Below are 16,057 nucleotides of genomic sequence, written 5' to 3' on the forward strand. Positions count from 1 at the left end.
TTTCCTGGGGGCTCCCACACCACTGGGAGCCCCACCAGGCCACCCACTCCTCGCAGGGTGCAGTTTTAGGTCATACCCAGGACCAGGAGCCTCCTAACCATCCCCTGCAGCTCCTCCCTTATCTCCAGGGTGTTCAAGGAAGCCCTGCAGCCAGGCAACCTTGCTGCCTGCTCTACCAGCAGCAAAAAATGCTCTGTTTATATAGGCAGCCCTGAATCTAAAATGGCTGCCACAATCAGGCACCTGCTGGCTGCTTGGCTCATATTTAGCATATTTAGCTGGGCCCTTAAAAGGGCAGGCACAAACAGTGCCCTGCCACAATCTCTAATCATTTTGTATCCATAAAGAGGGACAGATTTCTTCCAGCAGCCAACACCCAGTCAGTGCTGCAGAAATGTTAGAAGATTAAACTACAGAAACTTCAAGGCCTTCAATTTCAGGCCTTGTAGCCAATGAAGCAGATTTGACCTGGAATCACGGAGGAATAATGTACCTAGAACATGCTCAAGATGTCAGTTTCACAGAATCTCGTTTCAGGTAGTAGAAGCTCATTTTAGTTCTCTGGGGGGCACATCTACATGAGATGCTTAACTTTGCATTAGCATTGTTTACTTCAAAATAAGCATGTGCGTCTACATGTGCACATGCTTACTTCACAGTAAATCTTCCTAATACCGAGTAAATTTGCTACCTGCAAATGCAAATAGCAAATTTACTTGGCATTAGTAATGGCACTGTAGCACCCATGTAGACATTTTACTTCCAGTAAGAATTTACTTCTTACTGGAAGTAAAATCTGTTCCTGGTCAGCTGTCCACTAGCAGTTCCCTGCCCCTGGGAGCTGCCTGCTACTGGGGCAGGCTCCACCACAGGAGCCTGTGCAGGGACTATGTCCCACTGACCCAGCAGCAGGGAGCTCCAAGCCCCCTGCACCAAAATTGTGATGGGGGTGCAGGGGTTGGGAGATCCTTATCTCCCAGCACTGGCTCTGTGACCATAGGGCCAATGCTGGGAGACCCTTGTCTGCATGACCTTGAGAATGAAGAGCCAGTGCTCGGCAATAAGGGTCTCCCAGCACCAGCCCTGTGGTTGTGGAGCTGACGCTGGGAGATATGGATCTCCCAGCACTGGCCCCGCAGTCAAAGAATTGGCCCTGGGAACTCCCTGCTGGAAGGAACAGGGGAGCCTGTTCCACACCCGGCTCCGGAAGCATGGAGCTGGGGGGAGGAAATAGGCTGGGGAGCTTGTTCCCCACACCAGCTCCGCATGCACAGAGCTGGCTGTGGGGACCGCCCGTTGACCAGGACAGTTCCTAGCCAGCCCCAGGTTGCACAGGGTAGCATGTGCAGCCTGGAGGTGGCTAGGGACTGACCTGTTTCGGGCAGTCCCCAGCCTGCTCCGGGCTACACACGCAGACACCCATGCAGCCCAGGGCTGGCTAGGAATTGTCTTGGTCACGGGCAGGTCCCAGCTCCATGCCCCGATTGGGTGATTGAGGCATGGGGCTTGGGAAGAGATGCAGGGGTAGGGTAGTTCCCAGCCCCCTACCACAATCCACTGGTGGGCTAGCTAGCAGCAATCTAGCTGCTAGCTGCTCCACTGGCAGATTGGGGCAGGGGACTGGGACCTGCCCCTCCCCTGCAGCTCTTTCCAAACCCTGTGTCCCTGAACAGGGAGCCAGGGCCAGAAGCTCCCTGCTGCCAGGGAAGAGGGGACGCTGTCCTTGCCCCAGCAGCAGGCAGCCCCCTGGGGCCAGCCCCTGAGCTAGCACTCAGGGGGAGCCTGGAGCTCACCCTGGTGGTAGCAGGGGCTCATTGCAGGGCTGCAGGGAACAGCACCAAAAAAGCCCCACTAGAAAGCCCAATCTCTACAGACATTGGGAAAGCTGGGTGCAACTAATGCACTGCCTCTTCTGGGCATCCGCTGGGCTCGGTGTGGGAGCATGCGGAGTTTAAATTAAATCTCTGTTTTGGGGTTTTTTCCCCCACATCTGCAAGCAGCCACTAAGAACAGCCTAGCTTTATCCTCTTTTGAACCCTGCTCCAGGTAGTTGAAGGCTGGTATCAAATCCCCTCTCAGTCTTCTCTTCTCCAGACTAAGTAAACCCACGTCCTACAGCCTCTCCTCACAAGTCATGTGCCCCAGCTTTTTAACCACTTTTGCTGCCCTCCACTGGACTCTCTCCAATTTTTCCACATCCTTTCTGCAGTGGAGGATCCAAAACTGGACACAGTACTCCAGATGTGGCCTCACCAGTGTCAAATAGAAGGGAAGAATCACTTCCTTCAACCTGTTCACAACACTTCTACTAATGCAGCCCAGTATATCACTAGCCTTCTTCGCAACAAAGGCACGCTGTTGACTCATATTTAGCTTATTGTCCACTGAAACTCCACCAGGCTCTTTTCTGCAGAGCTACTGCTTATCCAGTTAGTCCCCAGCCAGTAGCAGTGCATAGGATTGTTCGGTCCTATGTGCAGGACTTGTCCTTGTTGAACTTCATGAGATTGCTTTTGGCCCAATCCTCCAATGTGTCTAGGTCTCTCTGAATCCTAGCCCTGCCCTCCAGGGTATCTACTAGTCCTCCCAACTTGGTGTCATCCACAAAGAGAGTAAGAAGTGAGGTAATGGAGCTTGCAGAGGCTATCGGGGACCAGGAAGAGCTGGAATCTCCTTGCCAGGAGATTTCTCAGGCTCTCAGGATACCTGGTTCCATCTCTGGATGCCCAAAACTAACCAGCACTATGAGCAGGATTCAAACCTGCACAGAAGAAAACCCCATTAGATTTGAAGTCCAACACTTAGCCAGCACAGATGGGGCACTGGAGTAAATGGACTGAAGAAGCTTTTCTTTGACAAATTTAAAATTTTGTTGCTCAGCCACTTGAGCCACAGAGCTCATGTCCATCTGGTTTCCCATTTGCACTGTACTCAAAAAAAGTTGAAATATTTGTGTTCAAACTCCCTTCACCAAAACCTACCATTTCTCAGGGATCCAGTCTGTAAAAGGTACAATTTTCAGAATATTAGGATAATTGACTGAAATTGACTTTCAGGCTATGCCCAGATCACTATTTTGTCATAGCACCAGCCCCAGTATGATAATATGGATAGGAGTTTCCAGTCCAGTATGATGCATAGGATGAGCTTTCTTGGGTCTTCACTGTCCCGTTCCAGTTTTGTCCCTAGGAATATCAGAGGGGTCTGGTTTTAGAGGAGCAGACTGGGATTCATAGAGAAGTCATGTAGATAATCCCAGGTTATAGGCAATATGAGTAAGTGCTGATGATACTCCCTGATTCTCACAGTACTAAGGGATCATATCAAGCTGGCTGTGGTGGTTCCAGTGGACAACTTTCACAGAACCTGAATAGGACAACATGCTGGGAAATGCAGTTCTGGGAGACAGCACAGTTATAATTAGGGACCTACTGAATTTGTGATTTTCACAGAAACTGTAGATTCAGTTGGTCTCTGTGAAAAAGCCCAGTCCCCTGCGAAAAAGCACAGGGACCACAAAAATGTGTGAAATTGGCAGCAAGTGGGGGGAGGGGGAAAGAGAGGTGCAAAAACAGAAACAGGTAGGTAGCCCTGGCATCCTGAAGCATAGGGGGAGGGGGAGTGGAGAGCGAAGGGCAGGAGATTTTCATGGCAGATCATGGCGTCATCCTCCCCCCCCCCCCCCCCCCCCCAGTTGGCGGAGGGGCCCCAGAAATCCTGCCCCTCCCAGAGATTGACAGATCGCCATCTGTCAATCTCCAGGGAGGGGTGGGACTTCCAAGGCACCTCCACCAATCAGATGTGTGGGGGGCCTGTTGCACTCCACTGCAAAAATGGTGCCAGGCACCATGCTCAGACCACAAAATCAGTGGGCAGCCACTCCGAACTTCATAGGTCCCTAGTCATAATCCTGGCCTGGAGATAGGCAAAGAATAAAATGAAAACTCTAGAACACTGCACTTTTCCAGTGACAAAAAAACTGTGGGGAAAAGCCACGCTCTCCTGGAGCATGCCCACTCTATGGGCATGTAAACCACTGTTTCTCAACCTTTTCCAGCCCATGGCACACTTACATTAATAAAAATTTTCCGCAGCACTCCTGTTAATGCATTCCCCATCCTCATACTTATTGTAGCTCATTGCCATGGCAAAATTCCTCGGCACACCTGTTCATTTCTGATGGCACACTGGTTAGGAAACACTGATGTAAACTCACTCTCCTCATTTCTTGGCAATTAATCTTTTTACTTTATGGTGGGTAGGGTTACTATACACCCGGGTTTTCCCAGACATGTCTTCTTTTTTGGCCCCCTATCCTCATGTCCAGGTGGGTTTTTGAAATGCAAGCAAATGTCCAGGTTTTTGCTTTGTCTCTGCTTTCCCAGGCTGGCTGCTTGGGGCTGGGAGCAGAAAACAAAGTGATTGGCTGTCAGGAGTCACGTGGTCTGTGTGCGGGGCCCCAGCAAAGTGCTCCCAGGTAAGAGACAGAGTGAGAGAGTGAGAGAGTGAGTGCGCGCGCGCGCGCACGCGCGTGCATGCATGCATGCACACACTGTGTGGACAGCAGGGCTGGGGGGGCAGGGAGGGGCACAGGCAGTGCTGGAGGTGTTAGGGGCCTGCAGGTCTGAAGTGAGGGGCACCTGTGGGGGAGGCAAGGAGCTGTGGGTTGGGAGTGTGGGGTACCAGCAGGGGTGGGGGCGGGTAGAGGGTTACGACGGACACCAGCAGGGCTGGGAGGGCAGGGGCTGCAGATTGGGAGTGCAGGGCACCGGCAGCACGGGGGGCCGGGCTGGGGCTTGGGAGTGAGGGGCAGAGGCAGGGCATGGGCATATTACTGCCCCCATCATATACGCTTCCCCCCTCTACTTCCCCCACCCTCAGCTCCCCTCTCCCCGACTCCTGCCCACAGGAGTCCTCTTTTTTGGTACTGGAAATATGGTAACCCTAATGGCAGATTTTGAATTCTCCGATGCTGCAGCAATATCTTTTCTCAATTCCTGAATCAGAGGTGTGAAGTTATCAGCAGGACAATTTTTTCCTAAATAAAATTCTATGCAAGTGTTGTGTCAAGACAAGTTAAAAAAAAAACCCTACAATATAACAGGTTTTTAAAGAACATGAGAAATGTCATGCTAGATGAGAACACAGGCGCATCTAGCCCAGCATCTCACAGTGGCACAGAACAGATGAGTATGGAAAAGCAGATGGGAGAATTTTATGTAAGGACTATCCAGATTGATCTGCCCCCTGCTTCTCTTCCTGTTTAGCTTCCAGCCAGCATTCGAAGGCCAAGGAAGTCCTAATTTGGAGGTTGCAGACCTACTTTAAAAGGTTCTTCTGGGTAAAAAGCAATCGGACAAAAGTGGGTAGATGTTCCCAACTATCCCACAGGTCTTAGTCATGCCACTTATCTGTGTCCCTTTAAAACTGTTTAAGTAAGATGTGTAGATAGTGGCTGAATCAATACTAATCACTCTCTGGGGAGTTATTATAGCTCCATTAACACCAATGAACTCTTACAGCATTTCATACTGATACCAAAAATAAAGCACATCCACAAACCTTTCTCCTGTAATTTATCATTAATTAAATGTATCATTATTTCTTTAAGTGTAGTAGGCAACCAGCAATCCTCTGGATCATGGTTTATACATAAGAGGTCTAGTCACCAAGACCTTTGATGCTTATGCCTAGCCAAGAGTATGCAGGAGTGGAGGCTGCCCAAGACCTACCACCCCCACTTTAGACCACTGAGACAGAATCCAGAGGTCAGAACAAGTCCAGCTGTTCAGTGCCTCAGTGGTGGTAGCTTCTGCTAGAGAGCAACAGATAAGAACTGCTGATTGCCTACTGCCTAAATGTAATGAGGGTACATTTCTGTCAGGGTGATGTCCCTTAGCCTTTCTCCAATCAAGGAGTACCCACAAGGCAGTGGGGACTAGGGTTTTGAAGCACCCTATACACACCTTACTCTGGAAGTTGCAACATTGTGGTACTTTAGAGGAGCTATCCTGCCATGAGTAGCCCTACCATGTTGCCACCAGACCTTCCAGTTGGATGCAGTTTACGGTCATACCCAGGACCTTAAAATACAAATAATTGTTTAAGTGTAAATCTTTCCTTATTTAAGTGTAAGTCATTGTTTATGACTCTAACATCGTTGCCAGGAGAAGCAGATTAATTTATCTTGTCCAGTGGAGGGTATGTAATGGGTATCGGTTAGGCATGTAAACTACTGTGGCAAAAATGCCTAAACAGATTAGATGAAGGTTCACAAACTCTGTTCAAATAGCTCATCTCATCTCTTCAGAATAGTATATTCAATACTTCTCACTAGGCTATTTTAGAATTTCCTGTTCACTACTTAACAAATAATACTTCCATAGGCCATTTTCATCATGTCTACTAGGGCAATACCCTGTCCAAGAAAATACAATATTCTGCTTTTCATAAAGACACAAGAGGTTGCGTGAACCTCAGTGTCAGAAGACTTGAACTCTAATATTGCAGACTCTATTGCTGATTTGCTGTGTAAACTTCAATGAGTTGTCCATGTCTCTGTTAGTCTGCTTGCCTTTTGTCAGTAATTTCTTCTTAGAAAAGTGTTTTGGGCTAGGTCCTGCTGTGCATAGGTACAGGATCTAACACAGCAGTATCCCAGTCTCATGAGGGGATTCTAAGGCAGAATGTGATTTAATTTTCTATGCCCACATGGTAGTTATGCACCTGCATAAGTGGCATTTTTGGTCCTTGCACAGTTTGTGGCATGTCATGTCAGGGTTTACCTTGCCACTGTATCATGTAGTCCAGTGCAACTTGTCTCATGGTTGGGGTGTCAGTGACTGGACTGATAACCCCACCTGGTCTGCCAGGTAAGGAGGGTGTATGGAGACCCAGAAGGACTAAATACAAAATCTGCCAAAGGGCAGATGAGCTCACTAGAGCAATGGCCATCCACACCAGGAGATGGGCACCACCAGGTTATTTCTGCCTGAAGAAGCACCAATGATGCAAAGCCAATCAACTAACCTCATACCAGATCAGTCGAGGCCTGGGTTAGCAAAGACCATGTCTTTCATTGGTGCTCAGCAGAATGAAGTAAAAAAAATATGCTACTGTTGAGCTGACCTCTTCTACTGAAAATACCCAGGGTAGAATGGTCAATAATGCTACTGTGTCAAAAATCAAGCTCACTAAACAAAAAATCACCATTAAAACATGGAATGTGAGAACTCTCTATGGTCTATGCCACAGGAAAACTTGAGGAACTTGTTATTGAAATGAATCGCTACAAGTAGAACATCGTTGGGCTTGCTGAAGTGTGATGGACAAATTCAGGAGAGCTATTAACAGAACACAAATTCTGGAACAGTGAAAAGGAAAATAATCATGGAAGAGGAGTAGGATTTCTTATACACAACGACTCAGTCAAATCAGTCTCAGACTGTGTGGCAGGGCACTGGTGGTGCTTGCCACTTTAAGAGCTAAGCCAAACAGCCAGCAGGTGCTTGATTGTGGCAGCCATTCTGAGACACTGGCTGCCTACCTAAACAGAAGAGATTGCTGCTGGCAGGCCAGGCAGAAACATCACCTGGCTGAGCTGCTGTATGAGAACATCTGCAGTAGGAGTAGGAGGCTCTTGGTCCTGGCCATGACCTAAAACTGCACCCTACCGGGAGTGGGTGGCCTGGTGGGGCTCCCAGTGGCAAGGGAGCCTCCAAGAAAATACCATACCAGTTACCACCCTGGTGGAAGGTGGGTCAGGGCATCTCAATAACCCCCAGCCCCCACATCACTGTGGGTAGCAGTTGGGGCCAGGCATGGCTACAGCCACCTGAGCCCCACTGGGGAGAGAAGCCCCATAGTCCCAGTGAGGGGGTAGAGATGTAGAGCCCCAGTGAGGGGGAAACCAGTGTGTGTGTGTGTGTGTGTGTGTGTGTGGAGTTGCCCTGGGAGGGGCCAGGGCAGGCTTGGCCCTGGGTTGGGTAATTGGCTGGCCACTACCCTGGTGAGGGTCATGGGAGAGGCCCAAAAAACAGTATGTCTGCCACCCAAGGTGTGCACTAGATAAATCCTATGGCCAAAGGGGCCCACTCCAAGGGGGAGCAAGGTTGTATAATTTGTCGATGTGTGAAAGAGACCCTGTGAGAGGGGGTGGAGCGTGAGAGGCCCTAGTGAGAAGACAGCAGTATGAATGTGTGTGCGTGTGAGGCCCAATAACGAGGGCTAAGCTTGCTCCAGTTGTAGGCTGGGAGTATTTGTATCACCTGGATGCCATCTGTGAGGCTTGGGCTGTGCTGTAGGGAAGGACTGGAGCTGCAGAGTGTGTCCCCTGGCACTGGGGCAAGAATGGGCAGCCTCCCGACTAATAAGAACCAATTATGAAACAATAAGGTGTAGCAGGCGAGTGAGGCGGACAGTTAGCCCAGAAACACATGGGTGGGCCAATGGCGGACTGGCCCCGAGACAGCCCCCTGTTAGAGACTGCAAACCAATGACCAGCCAAACAATTTCTGTCTGGATTTCTGCATCACCTAACAACAACACAACCATCCAAATATATGCACCAACATCTGACTGCATTTAAGAAGAAACTGGAAATGTCCATAATCAACTTGATGAAATAGTAGCAAAGACACCAAAGAAAGATATTCTTATCGTCCAAAGTGACTGGAATGCCATAATTAGCACAGATGCACACAAAGAATGGCCAGGGACAGCAGGAAAATATGGATTAGGAAACACCAAAGATAGAGGACTGAGACTGCTGGAATTTACACAACTATACAACTTTGCACTTGCCAACACGCTCCATCCACATAAGACATCAAGAAGAGTAACAGGGTAGTCATCAGGTAGTATCTACAATAACCAAATATATTACATTCTCATGTCCAACAATTTCAATTAAGCATCAATCCAAACAAGACTTAAACTTTCTCAGGAGTGGATATTGGTAGTGACTATAACTTAGTGATGATGTCAATTAAACTGAAGAAGATCACTAGTAAAAAGCCACCAAGTGTCAAGTATAACCTAGAAAAACGAAAAGATCCAGTGGTCAAAGCTGACTTTTAAGTAAATATAGAGGATAGGTTTGAATCACTTATAATATTAACTGACTTACAGAACATTACAAATGGCTCTTCACTCAAGCACTCAATGAAATTGTTGAAGAAGTACTTGGAAGACCAACCAGCCATAGATGAATGACAAAAATCATGGAAGTGTGTGATGCATGCAGAAAACTAAAACCTAAATTATTTCAATCAAACTACGGTAGCCTCCAATACAGAGATGCAAACAAAAAAATTAGAAATTAAATAAAGTAAAAGAGAACTGGATCCTAGATAGATGTGAAGAGATTCAAAGAGGCTCTAAACACAACAACAGCAAGAAAGCTTTTGAAAATCTAAAAAAGATAAACAAGACATATCAAGCAAGAACAACAGTAATAGATGACAAACATAGTGACTTGCTTACTGAAAATAGGAAAAGAGTGCAATGCACAGAAGATGGGTGGAATATGCAAAAGAACTGTATAATCATAATATCAAAACAGATCCTGAAGGAATAACTCAACTAGAGAAAGGAGGATCTGGAACTATAGAAGAATATAAAATATTAGACATCACAAGACAAGAAGTAGAAGCAGCTATCAGAAGCATGAAAAATGGAAAAGCAACTGGCCTGGACAACATACCTATGGAACTATTAAAAAAAGGGCAGCCCTTGCTAGATGCAAGGCACCCCCCCAGATAATTCCAGCTCTTAATCTTCACTCATGTTTTCACTATGAAAAAATAATGCAGCAATACTTTTGTTGCAAAGAACTACAACAGATCAGGATGTTTCTAATTCAATGGATTCCTATTTGAAATCTTTTGGTCCCTTGTTTCTCAAGAGGGCAGTAGTTTCTCCATTGCACTGCATTCCATACATTTAATTCAAAGATATTAAATGCAAGGTGCAGGCAGACTTTACCACAGGAGCCTCTGGGGACTTTTTAAAGTTCCCAAATCAGGATAAGAATCCCCCTTTCCCCTCTGTGCTCAAAGTCACACCCCCTCCCTTCCTTCCCACTTGCCAGAGCTAATTTCCTCTCTGTCCTAGGGACAGAAGCTTCAGAACGGCTCCTGCCTGCTTCAGTGGGGTTGCATGGAGGTTGGGCTGAGCTGGGAACAGCCACAGCAGCATTGACAATGGGGAGGGGGTAGGTTCCCCGACCCTGCCCAGTCCCCTCAGAAGCAGGTGTAGGGAGCTGCTGCCACTATAGCTGCCCTGACTGAACCCAGCCTCCATTCAGCCTAGCTAGAGTGGGCAGAAGCTCTGAAAGTTTCCCTGCCCTTTGGACACCCAGGAAAGGCCCTTATTAAATGGTAAATTTAGGCAGCTTCTGGAGCTCTAAACCCCTGGACTGGCTGCACGTTAAGTGGCTTAAAGCACTGGTCATTCTGTTTGGAGTTACACCACTCCTGGGCAGGATTATCTCCAATCTGCCTAATTTTATTCCTGTTCCATTTCTGTGGGGCCACTTCCACAGCTATTCCAAGTTGAAGTTCTCCAGTATCTCAGAATACACTGAGCTCCAAGGGGCCCAAGCCCTTTTTTCTCTGGGCTACTGGCTGGCTGGGCACCGCCTGAGCTCTCAGGGGCCCGATTCTTTTTTCCCTGGTGCGCTCAGTGGCCGCGGTATCTCCTGTTGCCCAAACTACCTCTACTCCCACCAGCGGTAGTGCAGGGAGCAGGCACCATCTGAGCTTCAGAGGAAAAGGAGCGGGTCCCTCAGAACTCGGAGTAAGTGAGCTCCAGGTCTGCAGTCTTGGAGCTCTCTGGTCTCACTGAAACCAACACGGCAGCTCCATGCTGAGAGCAGGGCCCTCAGGGCTTAAGCCTGGCAGGCCCGCTTGTGTGTAACCACTATGTCAATTGCAGTGAGACCAGAGAGCCCCAGGAAAGCAGCTTCCTGGAGCATTCTGGTCTTGCTTAAACTGACACAGTGGTGAGCCCACTCTGCCTAGTGGGAGCAGTGAGCAAGTCCTAGTGAGGATAGTCAGAGCAGGTTTTTCATCCTACTATATGACTACTCCACAAAGCTGAACAACACTAAGTGGATTAAAATTTGTTCAGCTTATAGCGTAAGGTCTAACAAGGCCAAAAGTAGCCACAGCAAGCAAGGGGAGGGGCAGGAGAAGGAAATGGGAGGGGATGTGCTGCTGAGCACAAGGGGAAAGGAAGAGGGGATCTTACCTGCTTTGGGAACTTTTAAGTCACCAGAGGCTCTAGCAGCACAGTCTCATCCAAAAGATGGGTGTAGCCATGCCACTATACCCTGTCTGGATTCACCCCTAATCCCTGCCTTCTGGCTTTTTCAAGGTTTAGGCTCAAGTATTTGTGGCCACAACTGTATACTGCCTTATCAGTGGGTACCCTCCTGCACACGCTCAGTAGCTGTAAGTGCATGCACAAGGGATCACCAGGGATAGGCAAGGTCACAAGGGATAGCTAGGTTAGTCTGATTGAACCCCAGCAGCCAGAACAGGATTGCCTTCACAGATTAGGAAAATGAAGAGATAACTCCAATTAAAGCTAGCAGCAGAACTTCAAAGAACTCTAAGTTCTAATACCCATGTTCTGTTCTAAGCACTAGACATACATTGTTGTATAGATAAATGGCTGAGCCACTATAAAAAAGCAATGGGAATGTGTTCTATGGCAGAAAACATATGTCTGGATAATTAGTGCCATTGTGCTCAAATAGTGCTATATGTGCTCTTTGTTCCTCTGTGCCACTGTAATTTTTTTTTGAGGAATGTAGAAGGTACAGTTTAAATTAATCTAACCTGCATGCACTACTAGGAAGAATTAAGTTCTACTTCTTTCATGCCATTTCTCAAGGTATGCTTCTAATCCCTTTGGGTTATTAAAATTAAATTCTAAGCTAAGGTTGCAGTGAACTCCTTTAACATGAGATAAAGCACTCTATCTGAACATAGACATGGACATTGAACACAGACAATGCTAAAACTGAATGTGCTCAGACTGAATATAAAAATGCACTGTCCCTGGGAATTCCCTGAGTTGTCCTGCATTTTCCAGAAAAACTAGTAAGGTGGATTCCCATGGTTTTTGGGGGGTTATTTTTTGAGAATCTAGCGGCTCCTTTCCAGCTACGTATTACACTTTTTAACAGTTATGACTGACCTGAAACAAATACCACTGAACAATGAAAAAGTCATCCAGACCTACACCCTCTAAAAAACTTGAAGGATCCAAAATATTTGGTTAGGTTGCTGTTACTGGAATTAATATTTTTTAAAAGGTTAGATTTTTCAGCATGTGCCGGTTCAATAACCTGTATTTACAAGCTTCAGATGCCAGAGATCATAATAAAAAAGCATTCCATACACTGAATTACTGAATACAACTAATTATGTCCCTAGCTAAGAAAGCACTAAGTGAGGTACAGATTAGGTATTACTGTGAACCACTTCTTGGTTTTTTTTAATGTTGAAGATCTATCATTTCTTCAGTGTGTTATCACTCCTCCTCCTGCTTCATTTTTTTGTGAAATGTTTAAAATGTGTAAATGTGAAAGAAATGTGTAGAATTCAGTCTCTTCTACTTCAGTGAATGTATCTGTCTCCCCCACTGTGATAGCATTAATACATTTCTCTCTTTTTTTTTTAATACAAGCTCTCCTTCAAAACCACTCTCTTATTTTAGCTTAGATTTAAATAGTAACTAATGAGCATATGTACTCCTTTGCATGCTCTTCTTGAGCACCTAATAATGTCTCATCCAACTCTAAGGGTATGGGACACACAAAGGCCCCAAGGTAAGCTGGTCTGTGAACCTGCAGCATGTGAACTATTCTGAAGTAACTCTCAATGTGAACGCTCTTATGTGGTAAATGCAAGGAAGCTAACCCTAGCTTACCTCACAGAAATGTGTTTATGTCCTCATAACCTAAGTTGAGGAAAAATAGATTTTTATGTCAGTTTGGTGTGGAATTAACACAACACCTCCGTTTTTAGAGACAAATGGAATTTTACAGTAGTATTAGTTCAGCATCCCCATGCAGAATGTTGGTACTATTCTATGTTGATTATTAAAATAGACCAATAAAGTACCATGCAAAAACAGGGAAAGGCTTAATTTTTTCTTGTTAACCTTGGTTTGAGTCAATGAGTCAATGTTATGCTGGAGGTTGAGTGGCTTCAGGCAAACGTGTGGTTGATTAATGGGTTATTTCAATCTTGGCTGATACACACCCTAGATCAGCAGTTTTCAATCTTTTAAACTCAAGTCACCCCTCCTTTGACTCGAGGCAACCCCCCATAACTTTTGTGAATTGCATTTCAAAAACTAATTTATTTATTATAGTGCAGGTTGAGGAATGGAGGTAGGAAAGTGGCCAGGGAGAGATGAGCATGGGTGTGCACTTGTTCTCTTCACACTTGCTTATCTCCTCACACCTCATAGCACCCTTGAAAACCCAGTTCTGGCACCCTTCCTTGTAAGAGAGAATTACACTTGCCCTGTTACTATGAGAAAGCTGGGGAGCAAACAGAACTGGCAAGGGCCCTCAAAAAACAGGATTTTTGTGATTCAGAGGGATAAAGACTCAAGGGTGGAAAAGAGCTGCAAGGACCAGCAAAGAAAAACCCCAGATGGCAAGCAGCAAAAAAGAGAAGAAGCAAGGTCCCTGCAATCACCATTAAACCTGGCCTGAGCAGGGGCTGAATTAAGAAGGGATTGTAGCCAAAAGGCAGGCAGCTGGCAGGGCTGCAGAGACTAATCAGCAACCCCTGTGCTCAGACTGGATGATGGGTCTGGCTGGCTGGAAAGGGAGGAGCTTGGAGGAGAATAAAAGGCTTGTCCTCAGACTAGAGAGGGTACTCTGATCCTGGCTGGGAAATAGGTGAAGCTTCTAAATAGACTATGGTGGTACCTGGAGGTACAGTAAAAGGGGCTTTGATGGGTAAGGGTTAAGAGGTTTTCTTTGTTTTGGTTTTTTTCCTCTTCAATATTTTTCCCCCAAGTGGACCAAGGAAGGATAAGGTTTTAAGTTCATGTGCATTTTGGTTGTGAATACCTGAAGGAGTGATGGGTTTTGTTGGATTTAAGCTAGCAAACACTGGATGACCAAGAGCAGCTATAAAAAGAGGAGGCCACACTGTAGGTGCCGTAAAGCACCCTGTGAGTTTAACCCCCTACATGCAAAAAGGTCATAAAAAACTTCACCAGTGAGGCCAGAGGGCTGGGAGAAGTCTAGAACCTGCACTGTCAGGCTTAGTCCCAGCTGTACAGCTACTGTTGAGAAACCAAGACTAGAATAAGTGGAAGAGGGCCAGGCTTGTCAACTGCTGGGTGTTACTACTATCTGGAAGGTCTAGTCTTATCATAGCCCCTTTGCTTGGAATGGCCAAAACAATAGGAAAGAAAAGTAGTTAGCCATATTTAGGCTGGAGTCAGGCAAAAGGCAGGGTAGATTAGAACTATATAGACTAGCTACATCAGGGATGCATAGCATAAGCAATGGCTTTTGAAATGAACATCTGTTTATGAAAGCTTATATTATGCACCTCTGACTTGGTCTATAAGGTGTAAACTCACTCTAATTTGTGCAAAACAATAGAAGCCCCTGTATGTACATTTGGATAGCACTCCAGATTTGACCATGGCTAGCTGTGTAGGCTGACTGACTTGAATGAAGGTCAGGAGTCAGCAGAAGCATTGATGGCTGACCATGAAACAAAGCAAAAAAAATGAATCTTGTCAGTTTTGTGCTACTTGGAAAAATAGTTGTTTCATCCCACCACATTCAGGAAAATGGGACACAGGGGGGGCACATGCCCCCTGAGACTGGCCACTGCCAAAGCTGCCACAGGCTCCTGTAGGTCATTGCTGCCCCACCCAACCCCCTCCCCACCAGTGGCAGCAGGGGAAGGAATTAACAGCCCTGTGCAATTAACCCCCACATCTCCCTCCCTTGGAGGAAAAAAACTATTCCCAGTAAGGATATTGATCCAAATAAGGGGATTTATTTTACTTCCAATGCAATGAAAGGTACTTTTTTACCATAATGCAGCATAGGGAGATTTTGCTCCCAGAAATAAGTTCATGGTACAGGGAGGTAACACCATATAGCGATGATACTCCAACTGCAAGTTAGCACAGCAGTCTGTGTAATAACAATTTATGGTGAAAGCGGATGTTGAAGAGAAAGTATGTAAGATCAAAGATAGAAAGGTCAATGGGGTCGCTATCAAAATCAGAGGCTGGACACCATAGCTTGGAGCATGAAGCGCTCATACGGCCTGGTGTTAGTTACCATGGAGGTGCAGGGTTGTGACTAAGAAGTGGTTTCCATTTAGGCTTTAAGGCAGGAGAAGATTTCACCTGCACTCGTACCCCATCCACGAGGTATGTGAGCCCTGACTCGCTGCACAGACGGGGCACGCTCAACGCTCAGGAAAGGTACCTCTGCTAGTGCCAGGTAGCCTTCCCAGTCCTTTTGCTGACAGGGCGGAACAGCGCTGCTTACGAGCCGCTCTGTCCAAGCAGCAAGGAAGAAAGGCTACGTGGGTGACGGGGGCAGTGGCCGGGGCGCAGGAAACCGGCTCGCTCTGCTGTTCCCCGGGAGATGCCGGGACTGCAAGTGACAGGCTCCCCCGAGGCGTGGCCAAGCGCGCCTGCGCAGACGGCCGAAGCTTCCCCGCCGCATGTCCCCGGAACCACCGGGCGCCCAGGCCCCACCGCCTCAACCCGCGGGGAGCCAATGAGCGAGCATTGACACAGCTGGGCGAGCGATAGGTTTAGTCACCAGCCAATCGAAAAGCTTAGGACGCCGAGAAGGCGGGCACAAGCGTGGCAGACCGGCCCAATCCATGGTCTCGTGCCTCCTCTGCCGTCCTGAGGTTGGTTTGCGGCTGGGGTAGGCGGGAACTCGTCGTCCTCCTGCCCAATGAGAAGTCACCACAGAATGACGGGCGTCTGAATGAGCCTGTTATCGCCGGCGCAGTACTGCCCACCCCTCTCTGCAAAATGGCGG

The sequence above is a fragment of the Alligator sinensis genome, unplaced genomic scaffold (genome assembly GCF_000455745.1).
Source record: "Alligator sinensis unplaced genomic scaffold, ASM45574v1 scaffold109_1, whole genome shotgun sequence".
Classification (NCBI taxonomy): Eukaryota; Metazoa; Chordata; order Crocodylia; family Alligatoridae; genus Alligator; species Alligator sinensis.